General features: G+C 39.9%; 1 long non-coding RNA gene across 1 annotated transcript; it reads left to right on the forward strand.

The window, feature by feature from the left end:
* The first annotated feature begins 17,005 nt into the window (after positions 1 to 17,005).
* LOC308105746 lies at positions 17,006 to 18,682 on the forward strand. The gene is made up of 4 exons (XR_013934936.1): positions 17,006 to 17,022; positions 17,637 to 17,693; positions 17,925 to 17,975; positions 18,616 to 18,682. It is a non-coding gene; the product is annotated as an uncharacterized lncRNA (long non-coding RNA).
* Positions 18,683 to 19,956: the final 1,274 nt, after the last annotated feature.

A 19,956-nucleotide genomic window follows, 5' to 3' on the forward strand; every position in this document is an offset into this window, starting at 1 on the left:
TGTGTGTGTGTGTGTGTGTGTGTGTGTGTGTGTGTGTGTGTGTGTGTGTGTGTGTGTGTGGACAGCTAATCTCCGGCACCGTTGGTATGATCGCAGCGAAACTGTGCACTCACACTTCCCTGGATGCCAGAGCAGAACCTCTGCCCTAAATTTTTCATATGGCCCTGTTATAGCGCCACCAGGAGGCCAATTTTTGCAACCAAAACATTTACAGTACTCATGAGGCGCAGTTTACGGAGCTAGTTCAGGCCAGGCAACTCAAGGGATTGGGCTAACCGATCAGGTGACTAAGTCACATGCACTCTTCTCCTGGTCGGTGAGTTATAAGTAATGCTCTGCCTACCTATCCAGTCTGGTTGCGCTCTTCTGCTGCTCTGACGTGCGACGCTGCTGCTGCTGCTGCTCTGCTGCCGAGATCCTGCCGGATCTGCTGCCCTTGCTTGCTCCCTCTGCTGCTGCCCATGAATAGTCTCATATTGTTCATGTAGGTGGTCATACGGCGTCGGTGTTCTTGGTTGATGGTTGTAATCATAGCTACTCAGCGGCGTGCTACTGGTCCTAATCGTGGTATTACTTTCTTTACTTAAGTAAAAAACTAAATTAAATTAAATTAAATTATGGCTAAATCTCTTGCTAAACGCTCAGCTCAAAAGCAGTAGCGTTCGTCATTGATCGATATCAGTATGGTCAACTAGAGTGTAGAAATAGAGTAACGACACGCTTGATTCCGCCGCAAAACTGGCTCCTTAGGCTATAGTTCCAAACATTGAGTTAGACGGAGCACTTCCGCATTCCGGGCTATAGTTCCAAACAATGGGACTGCCTCATTGAGTTAGACGGAGCACTTCCGCATTCCATTCTTACAATGGGAGTCGACGCTAGTGTCAGAACTCTCTCTATGGCACTGGGTTGACGGTAATTCACCAACAGTGTTGCTTAAGTTGCTATGTTTTCTTATCGTAAGCAACGATGGGCTCGGGGTTCTGTTATGGTCCCCAGTTTAGCGTGTATTTGTTCAAAGTAGTTAACTTTATCTCAAGATTGGGTTTCTAGACCTGGTTGTTTACTTCTCTCTCAAGAGATGACGTCACCGATCTGTGCGCGCTGATATGGCTGGTAAGTACTGCTTGGTAGAGAGAGGGCATGGCTTCACTTTGTGATTTGCTTTGCTTGTTCTGGCTCTAATGTTCAGATTAATATCTTTATGTACTGGTTAAAACACGGATATGCTCAGTTGGCTGCATCTTGCTTAATTTATAGTTTAATGTATCATGGTTAGTTCAGTGGCTTTAGATGGTACTCTTATTCTGAAGAGATCGTCCACCGGAAGCTAACTTGTGAGTAGCGTTCAAGAAGTAGTTGTTAATGCTGCTAGAATTTATTGAAATCGATTTAGCAGTTATCTATAGGAGGTTCTGTTTTGGCGTAGGGCTGGAACGGATGAACTATTACGTTATGGGATAAAGGGATAAGTTTGGTTCCGTAGTCATGCTGTCTGACTCTATGATTGGTTGACTTTTCTGGTGTAACCTGGGAATTGTAGTCTCTGCTCAAGCCTCCGGCGTCAGATCAGTGGTTATGATACAGGCAGAGAGATTTTATTCACGTGCCGATCGCTGCATAAGCTATATTTATTATTTTATGTAGTCTGCGTGGTAAAATAAATTTCAATCAGGCCGGATGGCATAAGATGTTAAGTAATCTCAGTAAGCCACAGCAACTAAAGCATTATATTGATAAAATTATTATACGTTATGAACTTGCTTGTGACTTGCAATATGAGTTATACGTTATGAACTTGCTCGTGACTTGCAATATGAGTTAAACAGCAATAATATTAAGTATCACAGCGTAGGATTAATAAATGTGCAAGTCTAGTTGGTATTAAATATCATAGGTTACGGGTCCGTTCGGATTCCAATCATCATTTAGCAGTATCTTTATCAGAAGGCTGCGAGTATGTTGTAAGGATGTGCATAGATCATTCTATGCTTAAAGCAGTCTGTAGTTGTGCAGACTGGCATTATATCGCGTTAATTTTAGTTATGGGCGGATAGTAGTGGTAGGGATGATTTATCTCCATGTGCGATGGTGGCTATAGTTTATCTCTCCTGTAGATATGTCTGGCATCTATTTGCAGAGTAGGAAATGGCACCAGACGTTGTCAATTCATGTAGCAGTTCAATTGCTCTAATATGTGGTGGAGGTAAAGTAGGCGTTTCATATTACGATGAAATAAACAAATGAACTTGCAGTGCAGATTAGACGTTATTGGTTGCATTCTACCGTTGCTTATGCTCTTGTATTGCTAAATTACACTTGTTAAGGATCAGGATGAGCTAAAGGGATTCTCATTTTGCTGCATACATTTGGATAAGAGATGGTAGAGACGTTGTAGCACAGGCTAACACAGTACGTTTGCTTCTTTGTGGAAGCTTTAGATTGTCGTAGCACAGGTTAGCACAGCATGTTTGCTTATGTGGAAGCTTTACATTGTTTGTAGCACAGGCTAGCTCAGCATGTTTGCTTCTATGTGGAAGATTAGAGTGGTGTAGCACAGGCTAGCACAGCATGTTTTGCCTACGTGGAGGCCGAATTGTTAGCACAAGCTATCTCAGCATGCCTTGCTACGTGGATAGCTCTGGATTGTTTGCAGCACAGGCTAGCATAGCATGGTTTGCTTCCCACGTGGAAGCTTGAATTGTCTTAGCACAAGCTATCTCAGCATGCTCGCTACATGGATAGCTCTGGATTGGTTGTAACACAGGCTAGCATAGCATGGTGCTTCCGACGCGGAAGCTTGGATTGTTCGTAGCAAAAGCTAATTCAGCATGTTTGCTTCTCATGTGGAAGCTTGGATTGTTGGTAGCACAAGCTAAACTCAACATGTTTTGCTTCCCATGCGTAAAGCTATCAAATTGGTTGTAGCACAAGCTAAACACTGCATGCTTTCTTCCATGTGGGAGGTACATGGTATATAGAAAAGTTGGTTGCCGAGTGATGTTGTCATGAGCATCAAGATTACAGAAGTTAAGTTATTGCAACAGGATAGATAGTGGGGCTTCAGTAGAGTCAAGATATCAGTCATTTGTCCAGGTTGGCTGGTGCGCATCAATTAAATAAATAAAAAATATATATATATATATTTTGCCGCGACATATCTCGCAGGACGGATAAAAGAGGGACTCCGATCCTGGCTGCTCCTGTTATCAATAGTTACACTATGTTGATGGGCTCTTTGCTTGTCTCATGCTTATCAAAAGCTGGGTGACTGGAAGTATTTGTCCCCGTATAAGAGGCGCTGCTGTATTCGCCAGAGTGGGATGCTCACGGCATATTTAGCACCACATCAAGGTGTGTTCATCACGGGTGACGAGTGTTGCAGCGCAACCAGCAGCTTGCGGTGTGCGACTGACTGTCAGGATTGAGGCCACACTCGTGCATTGACGTGCAGCATGCGTCCCCACTCATCCACAGTGAAGCACGCACGATTCACCGTGGCTATGTGAGTGGCTTCAGGAAGTAAATTCCTGTCCCAGCTGTCTATAACGGCGTCATCTCGTCCAGGGTGGCTTATCATGGTAATTGCAAGAATAATTCTGCTCTGGTTCTAGATTCCAGGTTGAGCTACCTACGCTCTTGGCGGCACTGTGAGCTCTCAAGGCAGCGTGAGAGAGCTGTTCGAGATGTGGGCTTCTCAGTGTTCTCAGCACTATGCTGCATCATCTACTGTGCGGGCCAGCACAAGGCTCTCAAGGCAGCGTGAGAGCACTTGAGATGTGGGCTTCTCAAGGTCTTCTCGGCACCTATGCTGCATCATCTACTGAGCTGCCTAGCCTCGCTGCTAAACTCTGCTAAATCAATTCTGCCAACCCTCTGGCGTCTGGCTCTGTTGGGCCGATCCAGACTTGCAACAGATGGCATTTCGTGCTAAATCTATTAGGCTATGGATGGAGAGGGATATCGGCGTTAGCTAACATTATTCACATGTCTAATAATCTGCGTCAAGCTCTGCAAGCTATAATTTAAGCTTGTATACCAAATTATTTCTGCATCAACTGCTATGATGCTAATTGCTAACATGCTGCCACATGGCGCTTAACCCATTTAGACCATGGCCGATTCAAAAATCGCCTTCTAAATCTGACTAAATTCTGCAAACTTAGTTTAAAATATATATAATATATATAAAATGCATGTTGCTATACGGTAAATGGCAACATGAACCCAAAATGGGTTAAATTGGTCATAGGATGGCCGGGCTAATCCAGAATTGCAATAACATTGTGTTTGTCTCTCCATCTGTAGGCCTAAACTTGAACTGGTTCACTGCAAAGCTGCGAGAGATCTGCTCAAGCTGCGGGCTTTCTCCATCCTCCGTATTGGTGTAGCTACACCTGCAGCGCTGCTTGCTTCTGCTTCTCTTAAATCTATGGGGCGAGGGTCCTCAGGAGCTTACGTAGATAACGTAGATATTGGTTAATAAGGATGACATTCTGCAGGCTAAAAGCTCATGAGTATGAGCGCTCTCGCTGTTCTATCGCTAATTCAATAAATGCTGCTCGCTTTAATTACAACTCGGGTGGATTGCTGGGGATTTAGTTATTGGTGACTTCATGGCGTTAAAATGTTGGGCTATTTAATATGTTGGGTTTAAAAATGTTGGGCTATTTAATATGTTGGGTTTTAAAAATGTTGGGCTATTTATGACTATAGTCAGGCTAATATATTATATATATATATATAGTACTGATTCAGATGTTAAGTAAAGATAGCACGTCTTTACACACATAGTCAGTACACTTTATTTATTATGGATGATAAACAATAGTTATCATTCATCATAGGATGACTCATTATATATATATGTGTATATATATATATAGCAGATTTCTTTGAAAAAGAAATAAATATAGAATGTCCTCTTCGAATCCGAGTTGGTGCGGCACAGCGTGGACGCCATATTAGGATACCGTCTAGGACTCCTGAATTCAGGGAGCAGCGGGTACCTGGATTCATCAGGCTCGCTGAACACATGGATGCATGCTGCATTTGTTTAGTTAAATTTAAAAATGAAATGTGAGGAACACTATCATGTTAGTAAGAAACAAGTCATGGAGCTCCACCATTCTCACAGATGGTTGGTCCGGCGTCAGGCCCTGTGCTCTCAAGCCGTTTTGGGGGTTCTTGCTGTTTTGGGGGTTTAATTCATTCCCTGTAAATGCTAATTGGCATGTAACATTCATTAAAATGTTATCCTTACATGGAATGAATGGATTCAGAGGCCTGACGCCAAACTATGCTTCCTCTTGTTTCTATACCATGCTCAAGCTTGCTAAATATATATTGCTAATAAATATATATTCTAATCCAATCTAAGAGTTGTCTGACTGAAATGAGGCGCAGTTTACGGAGCTAGTTCAGGCCAGGCAACTCAAGGGATTGGGCTAACCGATCAGGTGACTAAGTCACATGCACTCTTCTCCTGGTCGGTGAGTTATAAGTAATGCTCTGCCTACCTATCCAGTCTGGTTGCGCTCTTCTGCTGCTCTGACGTGCGACGCTGCTGCTGCTGCTGCTCTGCTGCCGAGATCCTGCCGGATCTGCTGCCCTTGCTTGCTCCCTCTGCTGCTGCCCATGAAAGTCATCCCACCCGCCTCCCCGGCATCCACCTGTAGGCTCTGTTTCTAGATCCCCTTGGGGGTTTAATTCATTCCCTGTAAATGCTAATTGGCATGTAACATTCATTAAAATGTTATCCTTACATGGAATGAATGGATTCAGAGGCCTGACGCCAAACTATGCTTCCTCTTGTTTCTATACCATGCTCAAGCTTGCTAAATATATATTGCTAATAAATATATATTCTAATCCAATCTAAGAGTTGTCTGACTGAACTACAGATTTTGTCCAAACATCACGCAAATCGGTACACAGTATCTCTATTGTGATGAAACCAAAAAGGTTCATTCAGATTTTTCATATTCCATCCTGATTGGCTAAGATTGGCTTCAAAAGTTTGCAGGAATACACATGATCTCTATAGTCATGTGATCAAGACGGATCTGTTTGATTTGTCATATAGACCCCTTAACAGACGACGTCTCACTGGTTGCAAGCGTCATACTGCGCAAGCATCAAACCCATTCTGTCAGGTCTCGCTAGGGCGCGCAGCACTAGCCAACACACAAGAGGGGGTTGGGGTGTGCTGAAACCAGCGCACCCCGAAACAACAGGTTGAGAATTGATTGCATGAAACAATCACATGTGCATCCAGTCTCAATGTTGGTAAACACATAATTGGTCCATTCCATTCTGATTGGCTAATTGACAGCTAAAGTTTGCAGGAGTGGCCCGTTTTGAACAAAATGCCGCAAAGCATGAACGCAGCGTCTGATTGTGGTGAAACTTTGCATGCACATTAGCACTACGTTGAGGAACAAATGCCACACTTTTAACATTGCACTATTATAGCGCCACCAGGAGGGCGATTTTTGCTATTCTTTTAAATATTACTCCTACAAATGTTATCCAAACATCACGCAAATTGGTACACATTATCTCTATAGTCAAGTGATCAAGACGGATCTTTCTGATTTTTTATATTCCACCCTGATTGGTGAATTCCGAATATTGCTGGCCCACAATAACCTACCTGACTTGGCGGAGACCTGTGCTCCGAGGAGCACTTTTTCTAGTTTAATTGTTCATTTATTTAGGCTACACATTAACACGTGGTTATTATAGCTACCTACAAGCTGCAAAACATTTGCTAGATATCAGAATATTATTCAAATTTGTTTTTACATGCATAAACACTACAGCATCAACCTGAAACTAACATGAATGTTTTTATTGTTTTTTTATAGGCCCCTCCCTACTAATTCTGTGAGACAATTACAGGCAAACAGTATAGAATCTTAAAACCATGTTTTAGCCATAGGACCCCTGAGATTGTACCTAATTTGGTTAATCATGTTTCTGAAACAATGAGTGACATTTTTAGAATGTGTAGAATCGTGGATCTGTATTGTTTAGGGGCCCCTCAATGTTTGATTCACATTTGGGGTCAATCGGACGATGTGTTTTTAAGCTTTTGGGATTTTTTGTAAAATAGGCCCCTCCCTCAAATTGCGGAAGGCAATCATAGCCAATATGTAGGACTAGTAGCAAAAAGTGTGTTTTGAAGAAAATGCTAAATGGCAGATAATCTAGTTAGTTTGAAAACATTGGGCTAAACATTTTTACCAAAATGTAAAGTGGCCTGGTATAGAGCCATAATGAGGCTGACTTTTTTGGTCCTTCCTTGGCTTACAGATGGGTGAAAACATAATATCCACCTCCCAGCCTTCTGATCTAGCATAGCGATGATGTCTATTTTGGTCAAACACTATTTGCAGTTCATATTAAAATACTAGCAGAATAGACCAATTATAATTTGTTATATGTTCTTATTGAACTTCAGTCAACTCTAGCTGTTTGTACTGGTGCCGTGCTAATTATTATTTATGAATACATAAAATGTTAATTATGAATAATTAAAATGCAGATATTTATGTGTAACTTGATATTGTCTCATTAAATGTGTTTCAGTGCTGAGCAGCTTCCTCTGCTATGGACACAGTAAAGGTGAAGATTAAGTTATATTATTATTATTATTATTATTATTATTATTACACTTATTATTATTATTATTATTATTATTACACTTATTATTATTACTTATAATTAATGCATTCAATTTATTCACTCAGTAAAGATCATATTTACACCACTATCAATTATGACATTCATTTATTTCAGTTTATTATTGTCTCCGCCAGGCCGAAAGGCATGGCGAGAGAGTATGTTTTGCCCTCCGTCCGTCCGTCCGTCCGTCCGTCCGTCCGTCCGTCCGTCCGTCCGTCCGTCCGTCCGTGTGTGTGTGTGTGTGTGTGTCCGTCCTGTCTGCGACCAGCTAATCTCCGCCACCGTTGGCCCTGTCGCTGTGAAACTGCGCACACACACTCCCTGGATGCCACAGCAAAACCTCTGCCCCACATTTTTCAGATCAGCCTGTCATAGCGCCACCATGAGGCCGACTTTTGCGAAACATTTTTTTTGCTATTACTCTTACAGATTTTGTCCAAAAAACACGCAAATCGGTACACAGTATTTCTATAGCCATGTGATCAACACGGATCTGTCTGATTTTCCATATTCCATCCTGATTGGCTAAAATTGGCTTCCCAAGTATGCAGGATTGGTTCATTTGGAACAAAATGCCTCAAATCATGCATGCAGCATGCAATTTCCGTTAAATTTTCCACAGGGATTCCCACTTGGCCCAGGAAGAAATGGCACTTGAAAACGTTCACATCAGCCTCATGGTGGCGCTATAACAGGCCAATTCACGTTTTTAGCTATAACTGCACCAATCTGCGTGAAACTTTGCACGCACACACCCTAGAGGCCAAGGAAAAACCTTTGCCCTGCATTTTTCACATATGCCTTATAGAGCGCCACCAGGAGGCTGAGTTTTGTAAAAACACATTTTTTGCTCTTACTCCTTCAGATTCTGTTCAAAAATCAAGCAAATCGGTACACAGTATCTCTATAGTCATGTGATCAAGATGGATGTGTCCGATATTTCATATTCCATCCTACTTGGCTAACATTGGCTTCCAAAGTTTGCAGGATGGGTCCCTTTTGAACAAAATTTCTCAAATCATGAACGCAGTGTGCGATTTCCGTGAAATTGCACGCACATTCCCACTATGCAGAGGAAGAAATGCCACCCTTTTCACATTGGCCTGTTATAGCGCCACCAGTAGGTCTAATTTAGCAAACCACATTTTTGGAACAAAATGCCTCAAATCATGAATGCAGTGTCCAATTGTCGTGCAAGGCTTAAGAAGAATGGCACCCTTTTCACATTGGCCTATTATAGCGCCACCAGGAGGCCACAATAATCTACCTGACCTGGCGGAGACTTGTGCTCCGAGGAGCACTTTTTCTAGTTTTATTTTATTTTATGTTATTTGTTAGACTGGTGGTATACAGTAGATACTTATTTTTATTTATTTTACTTCTAAACACTTTATTATAATTACTGGCTGCTCTAACTGTTTAATTTGACTGGAATCATTTTCTCCACAGCCCAGCAAGTGAACTACCAACTACAACTGGGAGGAAAGCTTGAATTGGATATTACCTCTGTCACTGAAAACATCACTGGCGTCCTGTGGAAACATGGCCCCAATAAGGTGACAGAATGGGATAAGGGCTTTGGTCCTGATGTGGATTACTATGGGACATATAAAAAACGCACAGAACTGGTTAAAGCCACTGGAAAGTTGGTCGTCAACAGTATGACCATAGAAGACCTTGGAATATATTCTGTGGAGGTAAACGGTCGAGTGCAGAGCAAGACTTACAAGGTTGAATTCATCAGTAAGTATGAATGCATTGTGTGCTGTGAAGGATAAATGTTTATGTCTTGTACTTCTATCATAATATCAACATTTTTCAATATGTCTGTCCAGTCTTCAGAAGAGAACATGTAAATTCGTTAGGGTTAATGGAAGGATGATTTCTTATTAACATTCTTTATTGACATTGCAAGGATTAAGGATGAATGAATGTGTCTAAATCAGTAGGACGAGTAGGCTAGACAGCTAGAGAGAGAGAGAGAGGGGGGACCGTGGACTGGAGAAAGAGACTCAGAAAGGGAAGGAGTGAAACAAATGAAAGAAGAAAATAGAAAGTGAAACAGATTGTGCCCCCCCCCCCCCCCCTTTATGAGCAAAGGATGATTTGTAACTGTAAATAAAAAAGAGTTAGGGGTTAGGGTTTTCTGGCAACAGATGCATAGGAGAACAACAGGTATTCATCTCATTGCAGTTTGACTAAAGTGATATTTTTTCCAATATTGAATATAGGGCTTGAGACTGAGTGCTATCCAGTTGCTCACCTAGATTCCATTACCTTTGTGATGAACAGGAGGTGTTTGTACATGAAACATTAGGAAACTATCACTTTAACAATAACAGTGAGTGCAGCAGATTACATGCAAGCAGAGTGAATCACATTTGCCACCAACTGTCTGATGATGGTGGGTGTGTGGCTAGAATACAAGCTGTTTAAATGTTTAAACCCCCTAGAAGCACCAATGATCTCCAACACCTTTCACCATGATTTATTTAGTTTTAATGAGATAGTTATTGCTCCTGGTGAGTTTAAAATAATGGCAGCTTGAGAATTATAAATATAAGAATGGAACTTTGTGACAGATGGGTCCCTGGTAAAGGTCCTTACACACCGGCGAATGTGGCGAATATACGCAAAATTCGGACTCGTTCCGAATAATTAAAAGACGCTTTTTCGCTTCGCTTTTCCGCTTTTTCGCGCCATGTACGCTTGCATTGACTTTATAAGGTTTTAAAAAAAAGCGTATTATTCGCACGAAAAAATCGCCCCGGTGTGTAAGGACCTTGACAGCTGAAGTGGGTATATTATTGTTGCCAGACCCAAGGGGTCGGGCTTACATGAGGCTTTGTATCTGTTTCGTCCATACATGGGCAGGGGTCATTTGTCCTCCGGCTCCAGCCAAAAAAGTCGGTCCCGCTTTCGTCCATACATGGGTATCTGTTTCGTCCATACATGGGCAGGGGCCATTCGTCCTCCGGCCCCAGCCAAAAAAGTCGGTCCCGCTTTCGTCCATACATGGGTATCTGTTTCGTCCATACATGGGCAGGGGCCATTTGTCCTCCGGCCCCAGCCAAAAAAGTCTGTCCCCCTTTCGTCCATACATGGGTATACACACAGGCTGACACGTCTTGTGAAGTCCGGCTTAGCCGTGACGTAGTGCATGTTTTGTACCTGTTTCCTCCATGTATGGAGACTTTGTACCATGAGGCTTTGTACCTGTTTCGTCCATACATGGGCAGGGGCCATTTGTCCTCCGGCCCCAGCCAAAAAAAAGTTTGTGACGTCCCCTTTCGTCACGAACTATTCATGACATCATGAACTTCAGTTATAAAGTGGTTTGTAGGTGTGTTACATACTAGGACTTCATTCTGGGTCTGGCAGAACCAGGTCTCCTGGTCTTGTTTCATAACAGCGTGGATTGGACTCCTATTAGGGCCTGGCAATTAATCAAAAATAGAGCTAATAACCGCCTTAAACTTGCTCATGTAGGTTAATAGAATAACCGAGAAGCAGGGTTTTATTTATTAATGTATTTATTTTTTATTATATATCAACAAATGGACATGAAAAAAATCTAATAGATTTTGTATAATTTACTAAATCGATTTGTCGGATTAACCATGTATTTAAGCCTGTATTATACTTAATTGTACAATGGATGGTGGCGAACAGAAATAGTGAAAATAGCTGATCTACAAGCTCACAATGTGTCGCAATGCAATGGTTTGTGAGCTTGCAGATTGTCTATTCTTGATTTTTTCCCCCCTTTTTTTTGTTCATTAATAGGCTCTATGCACAGCTGCCATATTATCGCTTCCTTCACAGGTGTTACCAGTGATACTAATGAAGGCTCTCTTCCATTTAGTGAAGCACAGTAGTTCTCAGATTTTTGAATTTCAGATTTCCACGCCCCCCATAACTCTGAGAGTGTACAAATGGAACCAGATGGACCCGTAAGGGTCCGGGTCCATTTGGTTCCACTTGTCACAGCCAACATGCACAATATCAGTACCCTGTAGTGATTTGCCACCTGCTTCCATAGAAAATGTATGGGAATTGTTGGGGGAAAAAATCAGCAAGCTCCTCTTACGTGTATCTGTGCCGTAACGATAACCTGAGGAAGATCACACAGCCAACATGATTTGTTTTCACACACATTCATTCTTTTTCCCCAACAGAGGATGTCCCAAAGCCGAAGATGTTCGTCAAGCCACTGTCTTGTAGCCCTGCCTCTAACGACTGCACATTGGTCTGTGAAGGAGACGTCACAGACAGAGGTCCGGTTACCTATCGCTGGAAGAAAGATGAGGAATGGATGGTGTTAGACTCTACCCAGACTCCGGCACAGTTTAAAATCACCAAAGCTGAGCAAGGGAAGGCTAAAACATTCTCTTGTGTAATGAAGAACCCATTCAGTGAGATGCAGAGTGAGCCCATTCCAAATATATTTCATGAAGGTATGTAGTTTACTCCACGATGTGTAGGAATTTAATCACTGTCCTCCTAAGCCTAGTTCAGAGTCAGTTTTCTGAAAAAAAAATTATGTTGCTATATGAGTTGTGCACAAACGTTTTCATAAGGACCCCCAAACTTATATGTATTTGGCCGCGGACCCCCATCTCAAAATATTTTGTTCCAGAGACCCCCAAAAGCAAAGATTTGATTTAGAAATGTTTGCTTAAAATATCTATATATTTTCAAAGATTTGAACACATTTTCACGATTTTTCAAAAGTAGCAGATCTACAAGCTCACAGTGACACACTATGAGCTTGTATATCTGCTATTTTTGAATAACTAAAACCTAAAATGACACAGATGCTTTCCCAGTTTTAATGGGTTAAGCTTGGACTGATAGATGCTTTATGAATGACATTCAGACAGCCTATCACTGATCTGCAGCTACTCAGGAGTATATATGAACTGAATGTTGGATGATTGAATGTCCTTGAGCTTTGTGGAATTACAGTCTCATGCTGAGCAGGTGTTTGCTCAGTCTCTTCTTAAAGGCATGAACACTACTTGATGTAATGTCTCTAGCAACAGCAGGGGGAAGGCTGCCCCTTTGTAGGTCGGCGCAGACCGGCTGAATGTGTTGCACGCGATTCAACTTGTCCAATTGCAAGCAAAGAGATGCAACGCATTTCTGATCACGTTGCTCATACGAATCTGCCATTGTAATGTTGTGCCTCCCTACTCTTTTCATTTTTCTTTCTTTTTTTATACTGCACGCACCTGCCAGTGAGAGAGGGAGAGAGAGAGAAAAATAGAGAGTGTGCAAACAGGAGAAAAGAAAGGAGAGCATATAGCAATTCCATATATAACAGTGTACAATATAATATCTAAAATAATATACACTACAGTAATACATGCTATGTATGGAAATGGTAAACTATCTCCACTGGTTGCCTTGATGTTGACTGTCACTGTCCATTATTGTCTCCGCCAGGCCGAAAGGCATGGCGAGAGAGTATGTTTTGCCCCCTGTCTGTCCGTCCGTGTGTGTGTGTGTCCGTCATTCTGTCTGTGGACAGCTAATCTCCGGCACCGTTTGCTTGCTCGCAGTGAAACTGTGCACACACACTCCCTGGATGCCACAGCAGAACCTCTGCCCCACATTTTTCACATGGGCCATTTATAGTGCCACCAGGAGGCCGATTTGTGCAGTACATAGTATCTCTATAGTCATTAAACAAAACGGGTCTTTCAGATTTTTCATATTCCATCCTGATTGGCTAAAAATGGCTTCCAAAGTTTGCAGGAGTGCTCCGTTTTGAACAAAATGCCTCAAATCATGAACACAGCATGCAATTTCCTTGACATTTTGCACGCATATTCCCACTATGCCGAGGACGAAATGCCACTTGAAATTTTCCAAATCAGCCTCATGGTGGCGCTATAACAGGCCGATTCGTGTTTTTACCTATAACTGCACCGATCTGTGTAAAACTTTGTAAGCGCACTCCCTAGAGGTCAAGGAAAAACCCTTGCCCTGCATTTTTCACATCTGCCTTTTACAGCGCCACCAGGAGGCCGACTTCTGTAAAACACATTTTTTTATATTACTCCTTCCGATTTGATCCAAATTTCACGCAAATCGGTACACATGATCTCTATAGTCATGTGATCAAGACGGATGTATTTGATATTTCATATTCCATCCTGATTGGCTAAGATTGACATCTAAAGTTTGCAGTAGTGGCTTGTTTTGAACAAAATGCCGCAAATCATGAATGCAGCATCCGATTGCGGTCAAACTTTGCACACACATTCTCACTATGTTGAGGAGCAAATGTCACCCTTTTAACATTGGCCTGTTATAGCGCCACCAGCAGGTCTAATTTAGCAAAACACAATGCCTCAAATCATGAATGCAGTGTCCGATTGCCGTGCAAGGCCTAAGAAGAAATGGCACCCTTTTCACATTGGCCTATTATAGCGCCACCAGGAGGCCACAATAACCTACCTGACCTGGCGGAGACCTGTGCTCCGAGGAGCACTTTTTCTAGTTATGTATGAATTCATATTTTGTACTTGCTTGTTACTGTGATTTAGTGAAAGTTCAACCTAGTCACCAGGACCAAATGTTGACACTGTACGTTTCTGCAAACAACTGATTCATTGAACCTTAACGTTTCTGGACCTCAAACACATTTCACGTTAACATTTACAAATATGTTTATTATAATTGTTTTAATCACTGTTGGCACTGTTGGTGATTTGTTGGAGTAGTATAAGGACAGATAACTAATCATTAAATAAAACCATTTTCTGTTCATGAAATAGCATGACTAATAGGCTACATTTTTATTGGCTATGATTGCCTTCCAAAATTTGCGGGAGGGGCCTGTTTCACAAATGCAAAAAAAGAAATAGTGAAAATTATATATATAGTTTGTAGGTACAGGTGTTTTTTAAAAGTAACTACATTTTAATTTTCATTCAGTGTTGTAGTTACAGTGTTTTTTTGGTTTCTGTGTCTGGATCAGAGGAACAGAGCTCTCTACATGTAGTGGCTCTGATTGTAGGACCTCTGCTTGTCATTCTACTGACCATCCTACTGATCCTGCTGTGTAGATACAGAACATCTAAATGTGAGTACTACTGCATTAGGTGGATTAAATGTAGATTACATTAAAGGAATTGCATCAAATGGATTACATCTAGACTACATTAGATCAGGGGTTCTCAACTATTTCTGAGCACTGAACCCCTTCTGTCTCAGCGGTTCAACTTGTAACGGTTTGACTTGAAGTTTGACTTGAAGCTTCGGTGCCAGTTAGGTCAGGGCCTAACACGATTCTTGACCAGTTTGGAGACAAAATCGACCTTACAAAGGATTTACCAGAACACTCCATTAAAACCCAATGAACCATAAAACCTTTAACCAGGGATTGGACACCAGAAAAACATAAACCTTCAACTCAACAGAATAAACAACACAGACTACAAAAAAAATCTCAATTCAATTAGAATGTGTTGAAGAAAAGGTCGCGGCCCACACCCAAAATCAAATGTGGGATTTCAAGACTTCAGCATTTACCGCTTCTACCGTTTGAAACCATAGTGTGCCTGCTCGGTGCTCAAGTCTTCTGCATTTGAGCACCAAACTTTGGTGCAAATTTGGTTCAAATCCAATCATTAGATGGATTTGAATCCATTAGATGGATTACATATAGATTACAACCACTGAGCAACTCTCCATAAAACATACTGAGTATCATGGCATAACAAACTAAAAGGTTATAATGTATTGTTTTTAATTTACAGGTCCATGTTGCATTAGGTAAGCACAGTATTGATCTCTGTCTATTCAACATAACAGCAGTAGATTGCATCTACTTTCATACTTTATGTTAAATATTTACATTTTAATTGCAGACCTGTTCAGCCTCAGGGAACCAATCCAGGCTCAGCTACAGACCAGGGAACCAATCAGAATGTGTCTCCTGATGACGTGTACCTCCCACTGCAGCACAGTCAGTCTCTGAACCAATCATAAAAAAACACTTCTAATTTCAATATAAATTAATTTAGTTAAACAATGTTTTTCTCTTTTATTTTTTGAAGTATATTAAAGTCTATCAGTTGGTTTTGGGTTTATACTTCCCAATTAGCCGAATAATTCACTAAATTGAAAAATAAAATAAGCCTGAAATGAATGCTTCTTTGTTTACATTTAGGAGACACAAGCGTCTATGGAATTATCAACAACTCTAATGACTATGAGAATGGTACAGTATACACTTTTTTACAAACTGATACCATTGTTTGAGTTCTGCATGCCTAATCAGTAAGCTATTCAATCTTAATGAGATTATAATGTTATTTTCCAAATGGCAAATCGTTCTGTACAAGTCTGTTCTCTGAATGGTTTCTCTCTCTCTCTCTCTCTCTCTCTCTCTCTCTCTCTCTCTCTCTCTCTCTCTCTCTCTCTCTCTCTCTCTCTCTCTCTCTCTCTCTCTCTCTCTCTCTCTCTCTCTCAGACCAGGGAACCAATCAGAATGTGTCTCCTGATGGTGTGTACCTCCCACTGCAGCACGGTCAGTCTTTGAACCAATAATCAACAACCGCTTCTAATTTGAATATTAATAAATTTAGTTTAAGTTCATTAAACAATGTTTTTCTTTTTGGAAGTACATTAAAGTTTGTCAGTTGGTTTTGGGTTTATTCTTCCCAATTAGCTGAATAATTCACTAAATTGAAAAATGAAATAAGCCTGAAATGAATGCTTCTTTGTTTACATTTAGGAGACACAAGCGTCTATGGAATTATCAACAACTCTAATGACTATGAGAATGGTACAGTATACACTTTTTTACAAACTGATACCATTGTTTGAGTTCTGCATGCCTAATCAGTAAGCTATTCAATTTTAATGAGATTATAATGTTATTTTCCAAATGGCAAATCGTTCTGTACAAGTCTGTTCTCTGAATGGTTTCTCTCTCTCTCTCTCTCTCTCTCTCTCTCTCTCTCTCTCTCTCTCTCTCTCTCTCTCTCTCTCTCTCTCTCTCAGACCAGGGAACCAATCAGAATGTGTCTCCTGATGGTGTGTACCTCCCACTGCAGCACGGTCAGTCTTTGAACCAATAATCAACAACCGCTTCTAATTTGAATATTAATAAATTTAGTTTAAGTTCATTAAACAATGTTTTTCTTTTTGGAAGTACATTAAAGTTTGTCAGTTGGTTTTGGGTTTATTCTTCCCAATTAGCTGAATAATTCACTAAATTGAAAAATGAAATAAGCCTGAAATGAATGCTTCTTTGTTTACATTTAGGAGACACAAGCGTCTATGGAATCATCAACAACTCTGACGACTATGAGAATGGTACAGTATATACTTTTTTAAACAGACAATCCAATTATTTCAATCACATTTTGTTTGGTTTAAAAAAGTAAATATTAGTCCTGTACAGCCAAGGTCAAATGTAATGTCTGTGTGTTACAAGCGGGACACAAGGAGGGGTTTCACAGGCGCTTCAACACAATGGGAAAATGTCTTTAATTTAAAACAAATAATTCACAAGTTGTGTCCCTGTATGTGAATGAGGAGAAGGCTACAGTGTGTTTGTGACCACAACTGTTTATTATTAATTAAATTAATTATCCATTGTGTTTTGTGATGAGAGCGTGTTGTGATGAACATATGGAAGACATTTCACACATTTAGGAAGAGGACCTACAGTATGAGATGGTGACTAAATGCATGAATATTACGTGTTCATTACAAACTGATAATTAAGTCCCATTGTTTGAGTTCTGCATTGGTTTGAAACGTTACTATAGCAACAAAATAGCCTAATCAGTAAGCTACTTTTGTTCCATTTTAATGAGATTATAATGTTATTTTCCAAATGGCAAATTGTTCTGTACAAGTCTGTTCTCTGAATGGTTTCTCTCTCTCTCTCTCTCTCTCTCTCTCTCTCTCTCTCTCTCTCTCAGACCAGGGAACCAATCAGAATGTGTCTCCTGATGATGTGTACCTCCCACTGCAGCACGGTCAGTCTGTGAACCAATCATGTTCTGACAAGAACAACTGCTTCAAATTTGAATATAAATGAATTAAACAATGAATGTTTTATTTTTGAAGGTACATTAAAGCCCATGTGAAGTGGTTTGGGGTTTGTTTCTCCTTATAGTAGAATAATGAAATCACAACTAAATTGAAAACCATTGTTAAAATGGAAAATAAAATAATCACCACATTAATGCTGATATGTTTACATTTAGGAGACACACATGTCTATGGGGTAATCCACCACCCGGATGACTATGAGAATGGTACAGTATATGCTTTTTAAACATTCAATACAATCATTTAATAATAATAATAATAATAATAATAATAATAATAATAATAATAATAATAATCAATTGGCCTGTACTAATGAAATGTTTTTGATGGTTTCCTATCAGTCTAGAATAAATCCTTCTCTTCCCTCTAAGTGTGTCACCCGCACTGTTTAGTACTTTCATCTTTATAACAGATATTGTTAGTGTTAGTGTGTCTACTGAAAATGAATAAGACAATAACTGACATGATCTGAATTATTTAATTGTGTCTGGCATACTTTTTAGTTTTTGTCTAATTTCTAAGCAAATAATTTGATGACCAGTGGACCGGTAGGCAGTGGTTCCGGTGGGAGACACAAAGGAGACTCTTTGTGTCTCCTACCGGACGGTCATCAAATTATTAGCTTAGGAATGAGACTAAAACAATAACAATATCCATGAATTCAAGTCTCCATGGGGTGACTAATCCATAGAAAAAAAGTCATTTTGAAGGTGAACTATCCCTTTAAATGGTAAAACTCATGACAGCTGAATGAGAGCTGAATACATATTCTAGTATAGATACAATTACTACATATTATACTGCATGTTCAATGACTCATTAAACTATAATGTCACTTTGTTTCAGCTCCTTAGAGACACACGACAACCCAACACCACACACCTGGATGAAGTCACATGGATTGCAACTGATAAATGTAGGGTAACATCTATCTATGTAACCATACAACCCGACACCACACACCTGGATAAAGTCACATGGATTGTAACCAATAAGAATAGAGTGACATCTATCTACAGTATATCGCTGTTTCCCAAACAGTGGGTCGGGACCCATATATCGGTCGTTGACCCAAAAAAAATGGGTCGCAAGTTAAAACCCCTTTATTATTTCCTACTTTTTATTTTTAATTATTATTATTATTTCAAAAGATTTTCAAAAAAATCCCCAAAACTTTGCACTCACTGCACATGCTTCTGTGCGTACACACACACTCTCACACACACACACACACACACACACACACACACACACACACACACACACACACACACACACACACACACACACCGAACAAACAGAAAATGCTTTTTTTTGCTTCATTCTAGTCCATTAACTAGTGCAGTATAGAAAATAGTCATTGTAATGTAAATAGTTGTTTTAAATGTTACATAGTATTATATTAATTACAATATTTTTCTTACTACAAAGATCATTTATCAGCTTCAATTTTATAGTGTTTCAGTTTCAATTTTGTTGTTTTGTTTCATCATTTAATTTCACTTATTCATCATGAATCCTGGATGAGTTCTCTCTCCTGATTGGATAATATCCTGACCTGAAAATGTGTTTTCTGTTACAGAACAAACACTCTATAGCAATGGATATACTATCACAATATATCTATTTAAGACTTATTTTAACAGTTAAATATCACTTACACCACCCTTACTTAACCTATTTTAATTAACTATGTTTTTCCTTCATAATGGCCTCTCTGTAATTGAGACCTCGGGTCTCAATTAGAATACATTTGTAAATACAGTTTAAAAAGATATATTGTTTTGCCATGATTTCCACTTAGGTATACATTGTTAATGTTTGTATAGATTTTGACCTGCTGTCTTAAACCTATTGTCATTCATCTCAATTAATTCCATGTTGTTGTTTTTTTTGTTTTTTTCCTCAATTATCTGTGTATGCTTACATGTTTTTAAGTAAAGTAGGTGAATATATTGTATTTTTTAGAATAAACTTTGCTTCCGTTTTCTAATCAAATTATATGATTAATCTTTTAAGAACTATGTTTGAATGTAAACAAGATAAATTAGATGAGTGCTTGTACTATTTGCATTTGAATTAAAAGCAGTTTGTTGTCACAACGATGTTGTGTAAACTCCTTATTACACATTTCTTATGTCACCCAAGAACATTACTGTAATATTATTACTTTCCTCAGTAACTAGT

Source organism: Gymnoscopelus braueri, assembly GCF_963280865.1.
Source record: "Gymnoscopelus braueri genome assembly, chromosome: 18".
Taxonomy (NCBI): domain Eukaryota; kingdom Metazoa; phylum Chordata; class Actinopteri; order Myctophiformes; family Myctophidae; genus Gymnoscopelus; species Gymnoscopelus braueri.